The sequence below is a fragment of the Dendrobates tinctorius genome, unplaced genomic scaffold (genome assembly GCF_039654945.1).
Source record: "Dendrobates tinctorius isolate UK_male_01 unplaced genomic scaffold, ASM3965494v1 ptg000011l, whole genome shotgun sequence".
NCBI lineage: Eukaryota > Metazoa > Chordata > Amphibia > Anura > Dendrobatidae > Dendrobates > Dendrobates tinctorius.
This window is the reverse complement of record NW_027361679.1, coordinates 119,506,643-119,521,032: the sequence shown is the minus strand read 5'-3', so window position 1 is coordinate 119,521,032 and position 14,390 is coordinate 119,506,643. Positions and strand designations below refer to the sequence as shown.

Here is a 14,390-nt window from a genome sequence, read left to right as displayed (position 1 = left end):
AGGATAAACTCGGAAGGGCAAGCTTGGAAATAAAACGTACAAAATGTCAACAGGACCAGGGATTCCCAGCCAGTCTCCCATGCCGGTACTGGCCCGGCCTCAAGCTGCTTAGCAGCTGCGATCTGACGAGGGCATGCATATTCAGCTTAGAATGGCCGTTGACGGAAGTGTGCCATCTCTGACGTTTTTTTCAAGAAGGATAAACTCGGAAGGGCAAGCTTGGAAATAAAACGTACAAAATGTTAACAGGACCAGGGATTCCCAGCCAGTCTCCCATGCCGGTACTGGCCCGGCCTCAGGCTGCTTAGCAGCTGCGATCTGACGAGGGCATGCATATTTAGCTTAGAATGGCCATTGACGGAAGTGTGCAATCTCTGACGTTCTTTTCAAGAAGGATAAACTCGGAAGGGCAAGCTTGGAAATAAAACGTACAAAATGTCAACAGGACCAGGGATTCCCAGCCAGTCTCCCATGCCGGTACTGGCCCGGCCTCAAGCTGCTGCGATCTGACAAGGGCATGCATATTCAGCTTAGAATGGCCATTGACGGAAGTGTGCCATCTCTGACGTTCTTTTCAAGAAGGATAAACTCGGAAGGGCAAGCTTGGAAAAAAAACGTACAAAATGTCAACACGACCAGGGATTCCCAGCCAGTCTCCCATGCCAGTACTGGCCCAGCCTCAAGCTGCTTAGCGGCTGCGATCTGACAAGGGCATGCATATTCAGCTTTGAATGGCCATTGACGGAAGTGTGCCATCTCTGACGTTCTTTTCAAGAAGGATAAACTCGGAAGGGCAAGCTTGGAAAAAAAACGTACAAAATGTCAACAGGACCAGGGATTCCCAGCCAGTCTCCCATGCCGGTACTGGCCCGGCCTCAAGCTGCTTAGCAGCTGCGATCTGACGAGGGCATGCATATTCAGCTTAGAATGGCCGTTGACGGAAGCGTGCCATCTCTGACGTTTTTTTCAAGAAGGATAAACTCGGAAGGGCAAGCTTGGAAAAAAAACGTACAAAATGTCAACAGGACCAGGGATTCCCAGCCAGTCTCCCATGCCGGTACTGGCCCGGCCTCAAGCTGCTTAGCGGCTGCGATCTGACGAGGGCATGCATATTCAGCTTAGAATGGCCGTTGACGGAAGCGTGCCATCTCTGACGTTCTTTTCAAGAAGGATAAACTCGGAAGGGCAAGCTTGGAAATAAAACGTACAAAATGTCAACAGGACCAGGGATTCCCAGCCAGTCTCCTATGCCGGTACTGGCCCGGCTTCAAGCTGCTTAGCGGCTGCGATGTGACGAGGGAATGCATATTCAGCTTAGAATGGCCGTTGACGGACGCGTGCCATCTCTGACGTTCTTTTCAAGAAGGATAAACTCGGAAGGGCAAGCTTGGAAAAAAAACGTACAAAATGTCAACAGGACAAGGGATTCCCAGCCAGTCTCCCATGCCGGTACTGGCCCAGCCTCAAGCTGCTTAGTGGCTGCGATCTGACGAGGGCAGGCATATTCAGCTTAGAATGGCCGTTGACAGAAGCGTGCCATCTCTGACGTTTTTTTCAAGAAGGATAAACTCGGAAGGGCAAGCTTGGAAAAAAAACGTACAAAATGTCAACAGGACCAGGGATTCCCAGCCAGTCTCCCATGCCGGTACTGGCCCGGCCTCCGGCTGCTTAGCGGCTGCGATCTGATGAGGGCATGCATATTCAGCTTAGAAGGGCCATTGACGGAAGTGTGCCATCTCTGACGTTCTTTTCAAGAAGGATAAACTCGGAAGGGCAAGCTTGGAAATAAAACGTACAAAATGTCAACAGGACCAGGGATTCCCAGCCAGTCTCCCATGCTGGTACTGGCCCGGCCTCAAGCTGCTGCGATCTGACGAGGGCATGCATATTCAGCTTAGAATGGCCGTTGACGGAAGCGTGCCATCTCTGATGTTCTTTTCAAGAAGGATAAACTCGGAAGGGCAAGCTTGGAAAAAAAACATACAAAATGTCAACAGGACCAGGGATTCCCAGCCAGTCTCCCATGCCGGCACTGGCCCGGCCTCAAGCTGCTTAGCAGCTGCGATCTGACGAGGGCATGCATATTCAGCTTAGAATGGCCGTTGACGGAAGCGTGCCATCTCTGACGTTTTTTTCAAGAAGGATAAACTCGGAAGGGCAAGCTTGGAAAAAAAACGTACAAAATGTCAACAGGACCAGGGATTCCCAGCCAGTCTCCCATGCCGGTACTGGCCCAGCCTCAAGCTGCTTAGCGGCTGCGATCTGACGAGGGCATGCATATTCAGCTTAGAATGGCCGTTGACGGAAGCGTGCCATCTCTGACGTTTTTTTCAAGAAGGATAAACTCGGAAGGGCAAGCTTGGAAATAAAACGTACAAAATGTCAACAGGACCAGGGATTCCCAGCCAGTCTCCCATGCCGGTACTGGCCCGGCCTCAAGCTGCTGCGATCTGACGAGGGCATGCATATTCAGCTTAGAATGGCCGTTGACGGAAGCGTGCCATCTCTGACGTTCTTTTCAAGAAGGATAAACTCGGAAGGGCAAGCATGGAAAAAAAACATTCAAAATGTCAACAGGACCAGGGATTCCCAGCCAGTCTCCCATGCCGGTACTGGCCCGGCCTCAAGCTGCTTAGCGGCTGCGATCTGACGAGGGCATGCATATTCAGCTTAGAATGGCCGTTGACAGAAGCGTGCCATCTCTGACGTTCTTTTCAAGAAGGATAAACTCGGAAGGGCAAGCTTGGAAATAAAACGTACAAAATGTCAACAGGACCAGGGATTCCCAGCCAGTCTCCCATGCCGGTACTGGCCCGGCCTCAAGCTGCTTAGCGGCTGCGATCTGACGAGGGCATGCATATTCAGCTTAGAATGGCCGTTGACGGAAGCGTGCCATCTCTGACGTTTTTTTCAAGAAGAATAAACTCGGAAGGGCAAGCTTGGAAAAAAACGTACAAAATGTCAACAGGACCAGGGATTCCCAGCCAGTCTCCCATGCCAGTACTGGCCCGGCCTCAAGCTGCTTAGCGGCTGCGATCTGACGAGGGCAGGCATATTCAGCTTAGAATGGCCGTTGACGGAAGCGTGCCATCTCTGACGTTTTTTTCAAGAAGGATAAACTCGGAAGGGCAAGCTTGGAAAAAAAACGTACAAAATGTCAACAGGACCAGGGATTCCCAGCCAGTCTTCCATGCCGGTACTGGCCCGGCCTCAGGCTGCTTAGCAGCTGCGATCTGACGAGGGCATGCATATTTAGCTTAGAATGGCCATTGACGGAAGTGTGCAATCTCTGACGTTCTTTTCAAGAAGGATAAACTCGGAAGGGCAAGCTTGGAAATAAAACGTACAAAATGTCAACAGGACCAAGGATTCCCAGCCAGTCTCCCATGCCGGTACTGGCCCGGCCTCAAGCTGCTGCGATCTGACAAGGGCATGCATATTCAGCTTAGAATGGCCATTGACGGAAGTGTGCCATCTCTGACGTTCTTTTCAAGAAGGATAAACTCGGAAGGGCAAGCTTGGAAAAAAAACGTACAAAATGTCAACACGACCAGGGATTCCCAGCCAGTCTCCCATGCCAGTACTGGCCCAGCCTAAAGCTGCTTAGCGGCTGCAATCTGACAAGGGCATGCATATTCAGCTTAGAATGGCCATTGACGGAAGTGTGCCATCTCTGACGTTCTTTTCAAGAAGGATAAACTCGGAAGGGCAAGCTTGGAAATAAAACGTACAAAATGTCAACAGGACCAGGGATTCCCAGCCAGTCTCCCATGCCGGTACTGGCCCGGCCTCAAGCTGCTTAGCGGCTGCAATCTGACGAGGGCATGCATATTCAGCTTAGAATGGCCGTTGACAGAAGCGTGCCATCTCTGACGTTTTTTTCAAGAAGGATAAACTCGGAAGGGCAAGCTTGGAAATAAAACATACAAAATGTTAACAGGACCAGGGATTCCCAGCCAGTCTCCCATGCCGGTACTGGCCCGGCCTCAAGCTGCTTAGCAGCTGCAATCTGACAAGGGCATGCATATTCAGATTAGAATGGCCGTTGACAGAAGCGTGCCATCTCTGACGTTCTTTTCAAGAAGGATAAACTCGGAAGGGCAAGCTTGGAAATAAAACGTACAAAATGTCAACAGGACCAGGGATTCCCAGCCAGTCTCCCATGCCGGTACTGGCCCGGCCTCAAGCTGCTGCGATGTGACGAGGGCATGCATATTCAGCTTAGAATGGCCGTTGACGGAAGCGTGCCATCTCTGACGTTCTTTTCAAGAAGGATAAACTCGGAAGGGCAAGCTTGGAAAAAAAACATACAAAATTTCAACACGACCAGGGATTCCCAGCCAGTCTCCCATGCCGGTACTGGCCCGGCCTCAAGCTGCTTAGCGGCTGCGATCTGACGAGGGCATGCATATTCAGCTTAGAATGGCCGTTGACGGAAGCGTGCCATCTCTGACGTTCTTTTCAAGAAGGATAAACTCGGAAGGGCAAGCTTGGAAATAAAACGTACAAAATGTCAACAGGACCAGGGATTCCCAGCCAGTCTCCCATGCTGGTACTGGCCCGGCCTCAAGCTGCTTAGCGGCTGCGATCTGACGAGGGCATGCATATTCAGCTTAGAATGGCCGTTGACGGAAGCGTGCCATCTCTGACGTTCTTTTCAAGAAGGATAAACTCGGAAGGGCAAGCTTGGAAAAAAAATGTACAAAATGTCAACAGGACCAGGGATTCCCAGCCAGTCTCCTATGCCGGTACTGGCCCGGCCTCAAGCTGCTTAGCGGCTGCGATGTGACGAGGGAATGCATATTCAGCTTAGAATGGCCGTTGACGGAAGTGTGCCATCTCTGACGTTCTTTTCAAGAAGGATAAACTCGGAAGGGCAAGCTTGGAAAAAAAACGTACAAAATGTCAACAGGACCAGGGATTCCCAGCCAGTCTCCCATGCCGGTACTGGCCCGGCCTAAAGCTGCTTAGTGGCTGCGATCTGACGAGGGCAGGCATATTCAGATTAGAATGGCCGTTGACAGAAGCGTGCCATCTCTGACGTTTTTTTCAAGAAGGATAAACTCGGAAGGGCAAGCTTGGAAAAAAAACGTACAAAATGTCAACAGGACCAGGGATTCCCAGCCAGTCTCCCATGCCGGTACTGGCCCGGCCTCCGGCTGCTTAGCAGCTGCGATCTGATGAGGGCATGCATATTCAGCTTAGAAGGGCCATTGACGGAAGTGTGCCATCTCTGACGTTCTTTTCAAGAAGGATAAACTCGGAAGGGCAAGCTTGGAAATAAAACGTACAAAATGTCAACAGGACCAGGGATTCCCAGCCAGTCTCCCATGCCGGTACTGGCCCGGCATCAAGCTGCTTAGCAGCTGCGATCTGACGAGGGCATGCATATTCAGCTTAGAATGGCCGTTGACGGAAGTGTGCCATCTCTGACGTTTTTTTCAAGAAGGATAAACTCGGAAGGGCAAGCTTGGAAATAAAACGTACAAAATGTTAACAGGACCAGGGATTCCCAGCCAGTCTCCCATGCCGGTACTGGCCCGGGCTCAGGCTGCTTAGCAGCTGCGATCTGACGAGGGCATGCATATTTAGCTTAGAATGGCCATTGACGGAAGTGTGCAATCTCTGACGTTCTTTTCAAGAAGGATAAACTCGGAAGGGCAAGCTTGGAAATAAAACGTACAAAATGTCAACAGGACCAGGGATTCCCAGCCAGTCTCCCATGCCGGTACTGGCCCGGCCTCAAGCTGCTGCGATCTGACAAGGGCATGCATATTCAGCTTAGAATGGCCATTGACGGAAGTGTGCCATCTCTGACGTTCTTTTCAAGAAGGATAAACTCGGAAGGGCAAGCTTGGAAAAAAAACGTACAAAATGTCAACACGACCAGGGATTCCCAGCCAGTCTCCCATGCCAGTACTGGCCCAGCCTCAAGCTGCTTAGCGGCTGCGATCTGACAAGGGCATGCATATTCAGCTTAGAATGGCCATTGACGGAAGTGTGACATCTCTGACGTTCTTTTCAAGAAGGATAAACTCGGAAGGGCAAGCTTGGAAATAAAACGTACAAAATGTCAACAGGACCAGGGATTCCCAGCCAGTCTCCCATGCCGGTACTGGCCCGGCCTCAAGCTGCTTAGCGGCTGCAATCTGACGAGGGCATGCATATTCAGCTTAGAATGGCCGTTGACAGAAGCGTGCCATCTCTGACGTTTTTTTCAAGAAGGATAAACTCGGAAGGGCAAGCTTGGAAATAAAACATACAAAATGTTAACAGGACCAGGGATTCCCAGCCAGTCTCCCATGCCGGTACTGGCCCGGCCTCAAGCTGCTTAGCAGCTGCAATCTGACAAGGGCATGCATATTCAGCTTAGAATGGCCGTTGACAGAAGCGTGCCATCTCTGACGTTCTTTTCAAGAAGGATAAACTCGGAAGGGCAAGCTTGGAAATAAAACGTACAAAATGTCAACAGGACCAGGGATTCCCAGCCAGTCTCCCATGCCGGTACTGGCCCGGCCTCAAGCTGCTGCGATGTGACGAGGGCATGCATATTCAGCTTAGAATGGCCGTTGACGGAAGCGTGCCATCTCTGACGTTCTTTTCAAGAAGGATAAACTCGGAAGGGCAAGCTTGGAAAAAAAACATACAAAATGTCAACAGGACCAGGGATTCCCAGCCAGTCTCCCATGCCGGTACTGGCCCTGCCTCAAGCTGCTTAGCGGCTGCGATCTGACGAGGGCATGCATATTCAGCTTAGAATGGCCGTTGACAGAAGCGTGCCATCTCTGACGTTCTTTTCAAGAAGGATAAACTCGGAAGGGCAAGCTTGGAAATAAAACGTACAAAATGTCAACAGGACCAGGGATTCCCAGCCAGTCTCCCATGCTGGTACTGGCCCGGCCTCAAGCTGCTTAGCGGCTGCGATCTGACGAGGGCATGCATATTCAGCTTAGAATGGCCGTTGACGGAAGCGTGCCATCTCTGACGTTCTTTTCAAGAAGGATAAACTCGGAAGGGCAAGCTTGGAAAAAAAATGTACAAAATGTCAACAGGACCAGGGATTCCCAGCCAGTCTCCTATGCCGGTACTGGCCCGGCCTCAAGCTGCTTAGCGGCTGCGATGTGACGAGGGAATGCATATTCAGCTTAGAATGGCCGTTGACGGACGCGTGCCATCTCTGACGTTCTTTTCAAGAAGGATAAACTCGGAAGGGCAAGCTTGGAAAAAAAACGTACAAAATGTCAACAGGACCAGGGATTCCCAGCCAGTCTCCCATGCCGGTACTGGCCCGGCCTCAAGCTGCTTAGTGGCTGCGATCTGACGAGGGCAGGCATATTCAGCTTAGAATGGCCATTGACAGAAGCGTGCCATCTCTGACGTTTTTTTCAAGAAGGATAAACTCGGAAGGGCAAGCTTGGAAAAAAAACGTACAAAATGTCAACAGGACCAGGGATTCCCAGCCAGTCTCCCATGCCGGTACTGGCCCGGCCTCCGGCTGCTTAGCAGCTGCGATCTGATGAGGGCATGCATATTCAGCTTAGAAGGGCCATTGACGGAAGTGTGCCATCTCTGACGTTCTTTTCAAGAAGGATAAACTCGGAAGGGCAAGCTTGGAAATAAAACGTACAAAATGTCAACAGGACCAGGGATTCCCAGCCAGTCTCCCATGCCGGTACTGGCCCGGCCTCAAGCTGCTTAGCAGCTGCGATCTGACGAGGGCATGCATATTCAGCTTAGAATGGCCGTTGACGGAAGTGTGCCATCTCTGACGTTTTTTTCAAGAAGGATAAACTCGGAAGGGCAAGCTTGGAAATAAAACGTACAAAATGTTAACAGGACCAGGGATTCCCAGCCAGTCTCCCATGCCGGTACTGGCCCGGCCTCAGGCTGCTTAGCAGCTGCGATCTGACGAGGGCATGCATATTTAGCTTAGAATGGCCATTGACGGAAGTGTGCAATCTCTGACGTTCTTTTCAAGAAGGATAAACTCGGAAGGGCAAGCTTGGAAATAAAACGTACAAAATGTCAACAGGACCAGGGATTCCCAGCCAGTCTCCCATGCCGGTACTGGCCCGGCCTCAAGCTGCTGCGATCTGACAAGGGCATGCATATTCAGCTTAGAATGGCCATTGACGGAAGTGTGCCATCTCTGACGTTCTTTTCAAGAAGGATGAACTCGGAAGGGCAAGCTTGGAAAAAAAACGTACAAAATGTCAACACGACCAGGGATTCCCAGCCAGTCTCCCATGCCAGTACTGGCCCAGCCTCAAGCTGCTTAGCGGCTGCGATCTGACAAGGGCATGCATATTCAGCTTAGAATGGCCATTGACGGAAGTGTGCCATCTCTGACGTTCTTTTCAAGAAGGATAAACTCGGAAGGGCAAGCTTGGAAAAAAAACGTACAAAATGTCAACAGGACCAGGGATTCCCAGCCAGTCTCCCATGCCGGTACTGGCCCGGCCTCAAGCTGCTTAGCAGCTGCGATCTGACGAGGGCATGCATATTCAGCTTAGAATGGCCGTTGACGGAAGCGTGCCATCTCTGACGTTTTTTTCAAGAAGGATAAACTCGGAAGGGCAAGCTTGGAAAAAAAACGTACAAAATGTCAACAGGACCAGGGATTCCCAGCCAGTCTCCCATGCCGGTACTGGCCCGGCCTCAAGCTGCTTAGCGGCTGCGATCTGACGAGGGCATGCATATTCAGCTTTGAATGGCCGTTGACGGAAGCGTGCCATCTCTGACGTTCTTTTCAAGAAGGATAAACTCGGAAGGGCAAGCTTGGAAATAAAACGTACAAAATGTCAACAGGACCAGGGATTCCCAGCCAGTCTCCCATGCTGGTACTGGCCCGGCCTCAAGCTGCTTAGCGGCTGCGATCTGACGAGGGCATGTATATTCAGCTTAGAATGGCCGTTGACGGAAGCGTGCCATCTCTGACGTTCTTTTCAAGAAGGATAAACTCGGAAGGGCAAGCTTGGAAAAAAAATGTACAAAATGTCAACAGGACCAGGGATTCCCAGCCAGTCTCCTATGCCGGTACTGGCCCGGCTTCAAGCTGCTTAGCGGCTGCGATGTGACGAGGGAATGCATATTCAGCTTAGAATGGCCGTTGACGGACGCGTGCCATCTCTGACGTTCTTTTCAAGAAGGATAAACTCGGAAGGGCAAGCTTGGAAAAAAAACGTACAAAATGTCAACAGGACCAGGGATTCCCAGCCAGTCTCCCATGCCGGTACTGGCCCGGCCTCAAGCTGCTTAGTGGCTGCGATCTGACGAGGGCAGGCATATTCAGCTTAGAATGGCCGTTGACGGAAGTGTGCCATCTCTGACGTTCTTTTCAAGAAGGATAAACTCGGAAGGGCAAGCTTGGAAATAAAACGTACAAAATGTCAACAGGACCAGGGATTCCCAGCCAGTCTCCCATGCTGGTACTGGCCCGGCCTCAAGCTGCTGCGATCTGACGAGGGCATGCATATTCAGCTTAGAATGGCCGTTGACGGAAGCGTGCCATCTCTGACGTTCTTTTCAAGAAGGATAAACTCGGAAGGGCAAGCTTGGAAAAAAAACGTACAAAATGTCAACAGGACCAGGGATTCCCAGCCAGTCTCCCATGCCGGTACTGGCCCGGCCTCAAGCTGCTTAGCAGCTGCGATCTGACGAGGGCATGCATATTCAGCTTAGAATGGCCGTTGACGGAAGCGTGCCATCTCTGACGTTTTTTTCAAGAAGGATAAACTCGGAAGGGCAAGCTTGGAAAAAAAACGTACAAAATGTCAACAGGACCAGGGATTCCCAGCCAGTCTCAAGCTGCTTAGCGGCTGCGATCTGACGAGGGCATGCATATTCAGCTTAGAATGGCCGTTGACGGAAGCGTGCCATCTCTGACGTTCTTTTCAAGAAGGATAAACTCGGAAGGGCAAGCTTGGAAAAAAAACATTCAAAATGTCAACAGGACCAGGGATTCCCAGCCAGTCTCCCATGCCGGTACTGGCCCAGCCTCAAGCTGCTTAGCGGCTGCGATCTGACGAGGGCATGCATATTCAGCTTAGAATGGCCGTTGACAGAAGCGTGCCATCTCTGACGTTCTTTTCAAGAAGGATAAACTCGGAAGGGCAAGCTTGGAAATAAAACGTACAAAATGTCAACAGGACCAGGGATTCCCAGCCAGTCTCCCATGCCAGTACTGGCCCGGCCTCAAGCTGCTTAGCGGCTGCGATCTGACGAGGGCAGGCATATTCAGCTTAGAATGGCCGTTGACGGAAGCGTGCCATCTCTGACGTTTTTTTCAAGAAGGATAAACTCGGAAGGGCAAGCTTGGAAAAAAAACGTACAAAATGTCAACAGGACCAGGGATTCCCAGCCAGTCTTCCATTCCGGTACTGGCCCGGCCTCAGGCTGCTTAGCAGCTGCGATCTGACGAGGGCATGCATATTTAGCTTAGAATGGCCATTGACGGAAGTGTGCAATCTCTGACGTTCTTTTCAAGAAGGATAAACTCGGAAGGGCAAGCTTGGAAATAAAACGTACAAAATGTCAACAGGACCAGGGATTCCCAGCCAGTCTCCCATGCCGGTACTGGCCCGGCCTCAAGCTGCTGCGATCTGACAAGGGCATGCATATTCAGCTTAGAATGGCCATTGACGGAAGTGTGCCATCTCTGACGTTCTTTTCAAGAAGGATAAACTCGGAAGGGCAAGCTTGGAAAAAAAACGTACAAAATGTCAACACGACCAGGGATTCCCAGCCAGTCTCCCATGCCAGTACTGGCCCAGCCTCAAGCTGCTTAGCGGCTGCAATCTGACAAGGGCATGCATATTCAGCTTAGAATGGCCATTGACGGAAGTGTGTCATCTCTGACGTTCTTTTCAAGAAGGATAAACTCGGAAGGGCAAGCTTGGAAATAAAACGTACAAAATGTCAACAGGACCAGGGATTCCCAGCCAGTCTCCCATGCCGGTACTGGCCCGGCCTCAAGCTGCTTAGCGGCTGCAATCTGACGAGGGCATGCATATTCAGCTTAGAATGGCCGTTGACAGAAGCGTGCCATCTCTGACGTTTTTTTCAAGAAGGATAAACTCGGAAGGGCAAGCTTGGAAATAAAACATACAAAATGTTAACAGGACCAGGGATTCCCAGCCAGTCTCCCATGCCGGTACTGGCCCGGCCTCAAGCTGCTTAGCAGCTGCAATCTGACAAGGGCATGCATATTCAGATTAGAATGGCCGTTGACAGAAGCGTGCCATCTCTGATGTTCTTTTCAAGAAGGATAAACTCGGAAGGGCAAGCTTGGAAATAAAACGTACAAAACGTACAAAATGTCAACAGGACCAGGGATTCCCAGCCAGTCTCCCATGCCGGTACTGGCCCGGCCTCAAGCTGCTGCGATGTGACGAGGGCATGCATATTCAGCTTAGAATGGCCGTTGACGGAAGCGTGCCATCTCTGACGTTCTTTTCAAGAAGGATAAACTCGGAAGGGCAAGCTTGGAAAAAAAACATACAAAATGTCAACACGACCAGGGATTCCCAGCCAGTCTCCCATGCCGGTACTGGCCCGGCCTCAAGCTGCTTAGCGGCTGCGATCTGACGAGGGCATGCATATTCAGCTTAGAATGGCCGTTGACGGAAGCGTGCCATCTCTGACGTTCTTTTCAAGAAGGATAAACTCGGAAGGGCAAGCTTGGAAATAAAACGTACAAAATGTCAACAGGACCAGGGATTCCCAGCCAGTCTCCCATGCTGGTACTGGCCCGGCCTCAAGCTGCTTAGCGGCTGCGATCTGACGAGGGCATGCATATTCAGCTTAGAATGGCCGTTGACGGAAGCGTGCCATCTCTGACGTTCTTTTCAAGAAGGATAAACTCGGAAGGGCAAGCTTGGAAAAAAATGTACAAAATGTCAACAGGACCAGGGATTCCCAGCCAGTCTCCTATGCCGGTACTGGCCCGGCCTCAAGCTGCTTAGCGGCTGCGATGTGACGAGGGAATGCATATTCAGCTTAGAATGGCCGTTGACGGAAGTGTGCCATCTCTGACGTTCTTTTCAAGAAGGATAAACTCGGAAGGGCAAGCTTGGAAAAAAAACGTACAAAATGTCAACAGGACCAGGGATTCCCAGCCAGTCTCCCATGCCGGTACTGGCCCGGCCTCAAGCTGCTTAGTGGCTGCGATCTGACGAGGGCAGGCATATTCAGATTAGAATGGCCGTTGACAGAAGCGTGCCATCTCTGACGTTTTTTTCAAGAAGGATAAACTCGGAAGGGCAAGCTTGGAAAAAAAACGTACAAAATGGCAACAGGACCAGGGATTCCCAGCCAGTCTCCCATGCCGGTACTGGCCCGGCCTCCGGCTGCTTAGCAGCTGCGATCTGATGAGGGCATGCATATTCAGCTTAGAAGGGCCATTGACGGAAGTGTGCTATCTCTGACGTTCTTTTCAAGAAGGATAAACTCGGAAGGGCAAGCTTGGAAATAAAACGTACAAAATGTCAACAGGACCAGGGATTCCCAGCCAGTCTCCCATGCCGGTACTGGCCCGGCATCAAGCTGCTTAGCAGCTGCGATCTGACGAGGGCATGCATATTCAGCTTAGAATGGCCGTTGACGGAAGTGTGCCATCTCTGACGTTTTTTTCAAGAAGGATAAACTCGGAAGGGCAAGCTTGGAAATAAAACGTACAAAATGTTAACAGGACCAGGGATTCCCAGCCAGTCTCCCATGCCGGTACTGGCCCGGCCTCAGGCTGCTTAGCAGCTGCGATCTGACGAGGGCATGCATATTTAGCTTAGAATGGCCATTGACGGAAGTGTGCAATCTCTGATGTTCTTTTCAAGAAGGATAAACTCGGAAGGGCAAGCTTGGAAATAAAACGTACAAAATGTCAACAGGACCAGGGATTCCCAGCCAGTCTCCCATGCCGGTACTGGCCCGGCCTCAAGCTGCTGCGATCTGACAAGGGCATGCATATTCAGCTTAGAATGGCCATTGACGGAAGTGTGCCATCTCTGACGTTCTTTTCAAGAAGGATAAACTCGGAAGGGCAAGCTTGGAAAAAAAACGTACAAAATGTCAACACGACCAGGGATTCCCAGCCAGTCTCCCATGCCAGTACTGGCCCAGCCTCAAGCTGCTTAGCGGCTGCGATCTGACAAGGGCATGCATATTCAGCTTAGAATGGCCATTGACGGAAGTGTGCCATCTCTGACGTTCTTTTCAAGAAGGATAAACTCGGAAGGGCAAGCTTGGAAATAAAACGTACAAAATGTCAACAGGACCAGGGATTCCCAGCCAGTCTCCCATGCCGGTACTGGCCCGGCCTCAAGCTGCTTAGCGGCTGCAATCTGACGAGGGCATGCATATTCAGCTTAGAATGGCCGTTGACAGAAGCGTGCCATCTCTGACGTTTTTTTCAAGAAGGATAAACTCGGAAGGGCAAGCTTGGAAATAAAACATACAAAATGTTAACAGGACCAGGGATTCCCAGCCAGTCTCCCATGCCGGTACTGGCCCGGCCTCAAGCTGCTTAGCAGCTGCAATCTGACAAGGGCATGCATATTCAGCTTAGAATGGCCGTTGACAGAAGCGTGCCATCTCTGACGTTCTTTTCAAGAAGGATAAACTCGGAAGGGCAAGCTTGGAAATAAAACGTACAAAATGTCAACAGGACCAGGGATTCCCAGCCAGTCTCCCATGCCGGTACTGGCCCGGCCTCAAGCTGCTGCGATGTGACGAGGGCATGCATATTCAGCTTAGAATGGCCGTTGACGGAAGCGTGCCATCTCTGACGTTCTTTTCAAGAAGGATAAACTCGGAAGGGCAAGCTTGGAAAAAAAACGTACAAAATGTCAACAGGACCAGGGATTCCCAGCCAGTCTCCCATGCCGGTACTGGCCCGGCCTCAAGCTGCTTAGCGGCTGCGATCTGACGATGGCATGCATATTCAGCTTTGAATGGCCGTTGACGGAAGCGTGCCATCTCTGACGTTCTTTTCAAGAAGGATAAACTCGGAAGGGCAAGCTTGGAAATAAAACGTACAAAATGTCAACAGGACCAGGGATTCCCAGCCAGTCTCCCATGCTGGTACTGGCCCGGCCTCAAGCTGCTTAGCGGCTGCGATCTGACGAGGGCATGCATATTCAGCTTAGAATGGCCGTTGACGGAAGCGTGCCATCTCTGACGTTCTTTTCAAGAAGGATAAACTCGGAAGGGCAAGCTTGGAAAAAAAATGTACAAAATGTCAACAGGACCAGGGATTCCCAGCCAGTCTCCTATGCCGGTACTGGCCCGGCTTCAAGCTGCTTAGCGGCTGCGATGTGACGAGGGAATGCATATTCAGCTTAGAATGGCCGTTGACGGACGCGTGCCATCTCTGACGTTCTTTTCAAGAAGGATAA

At 51.0% G+C, this 14,390-nt stretch overlaps 16 pseudogenes; all 16 read right to left on the bottom strand.

Annotated features, from left to right (window-relative positions):
* Positions 1-2,568: 2,568 nt before the first annotated feature.
* LOC141053891 (5S ribosomal RNA) lies at positions 2,569-2,687 on the bottom strand (annotated as a pseudogene).
* A 77-nt stretch (positions 2,688-2,764) lies between these two features.
* On the bottom strand, positions 2,765-2,883 carry LOC141053886 (5S ribosomal RNA; annotated as a pseudogene).
* Positions 2,884-2,959: 76 nt separating this feature from the next.
* LOC141054082 (5S ribosomal RNA) lies at positions 2,960-3,078 on the bottom strand (annotated as a pseudogene).
* Positions 3,079-4,511: 1,433 nt separating this feature from the next.
* On the bottom strand, positions 4,512-4,630 carry LOC141051528 (5S ribosomal RNA; annotated as a pseudogene).
* A 273-nt stretch (positions 4,631-4,903) lies between these two features.
* Positions 4,904-5,022, bottom strand: LOC141058504 (5S ribosomal RNA; annotated as a pseudogene).
* Positions 5,023-6,847: 1,825 nt separating this feature from the next.
* LOC141051524 (5S ribosomal RNA) lies at positions 6,848-6,966 on the bottom strand (annotated as a pseudogene).
* Positions 6,967-7,239: 273 nt separating this feature from the next.
* On the bottom strand, positions 7,240-7,358 carry LOC141058484 (5S ribosomal RNA; annotated as a pseudogene).
* A 273-nt stretch (positions 7,359-7,631) lies between these two features.
* On the bottom strand, positions 7,632-7,750 carry LOC141056104 (5S ribosomal RNA; annotated as a pseudogene).
* Positions 7,751-8,407: 657 nt separating this feature from the next.
* LOC141056097 (5S ribosomal RNA) lies at positions 8,408-8,526 on the bottom strand (annotated as a pseudogene).
* Positions 8,527-8,799: 273 nt separating this feature from the next.
* On the bottom strand, positions 8,800-8,918 carry LOC141058789 (5S ribosomal RNA; annotated as a pseudogene).
* Positions 8,919-9,191: 273 nt separating this feature from the next.
* Positions 9,192-9,310, bottom strand: LOC141057531 (5S ribosomal RNA; annotated as a pseudogene).
* Positions 9,311-9,575: 265 nt separating this feature from the next.
* LOC141056089 (5S ribosomal RNA) lies at positions 9,576-9,694 on the bottom strand (annotated as a pseudogene).
* A 445-nt stretch (positions 9,695-10,139) lies between these two features.
* Positions 10,140-10,258, bottom strand: LOC141054028 (5S ribosomal RNA; annotated as a pseudogene).
* Positions 10,259-11,700: 1,442 nt separating this feature from the next.
* Positions 11,701-11,819, bottom strand: LOC141051520 (5S ribosomal RNA; annotated as a pseudogene).
* Positions 11,820-12,091: 272 nt separating this feature from the next.
* On the bottom strand, positions 12,092-12,210 carry LOC141059083 (5S ribosomal RNA; annotated as a pseudogene).
* A 1,825-nt stretch (positions 12,211-14,035) lies between these two features.
* On the bottom strand, positions 14,036-14,154 carry LOC141051516 (5S ribosomal RNA; annotated as a pseudogene).
* Positions 14,155-14,390: the final 236 nt, after the last annotated feature.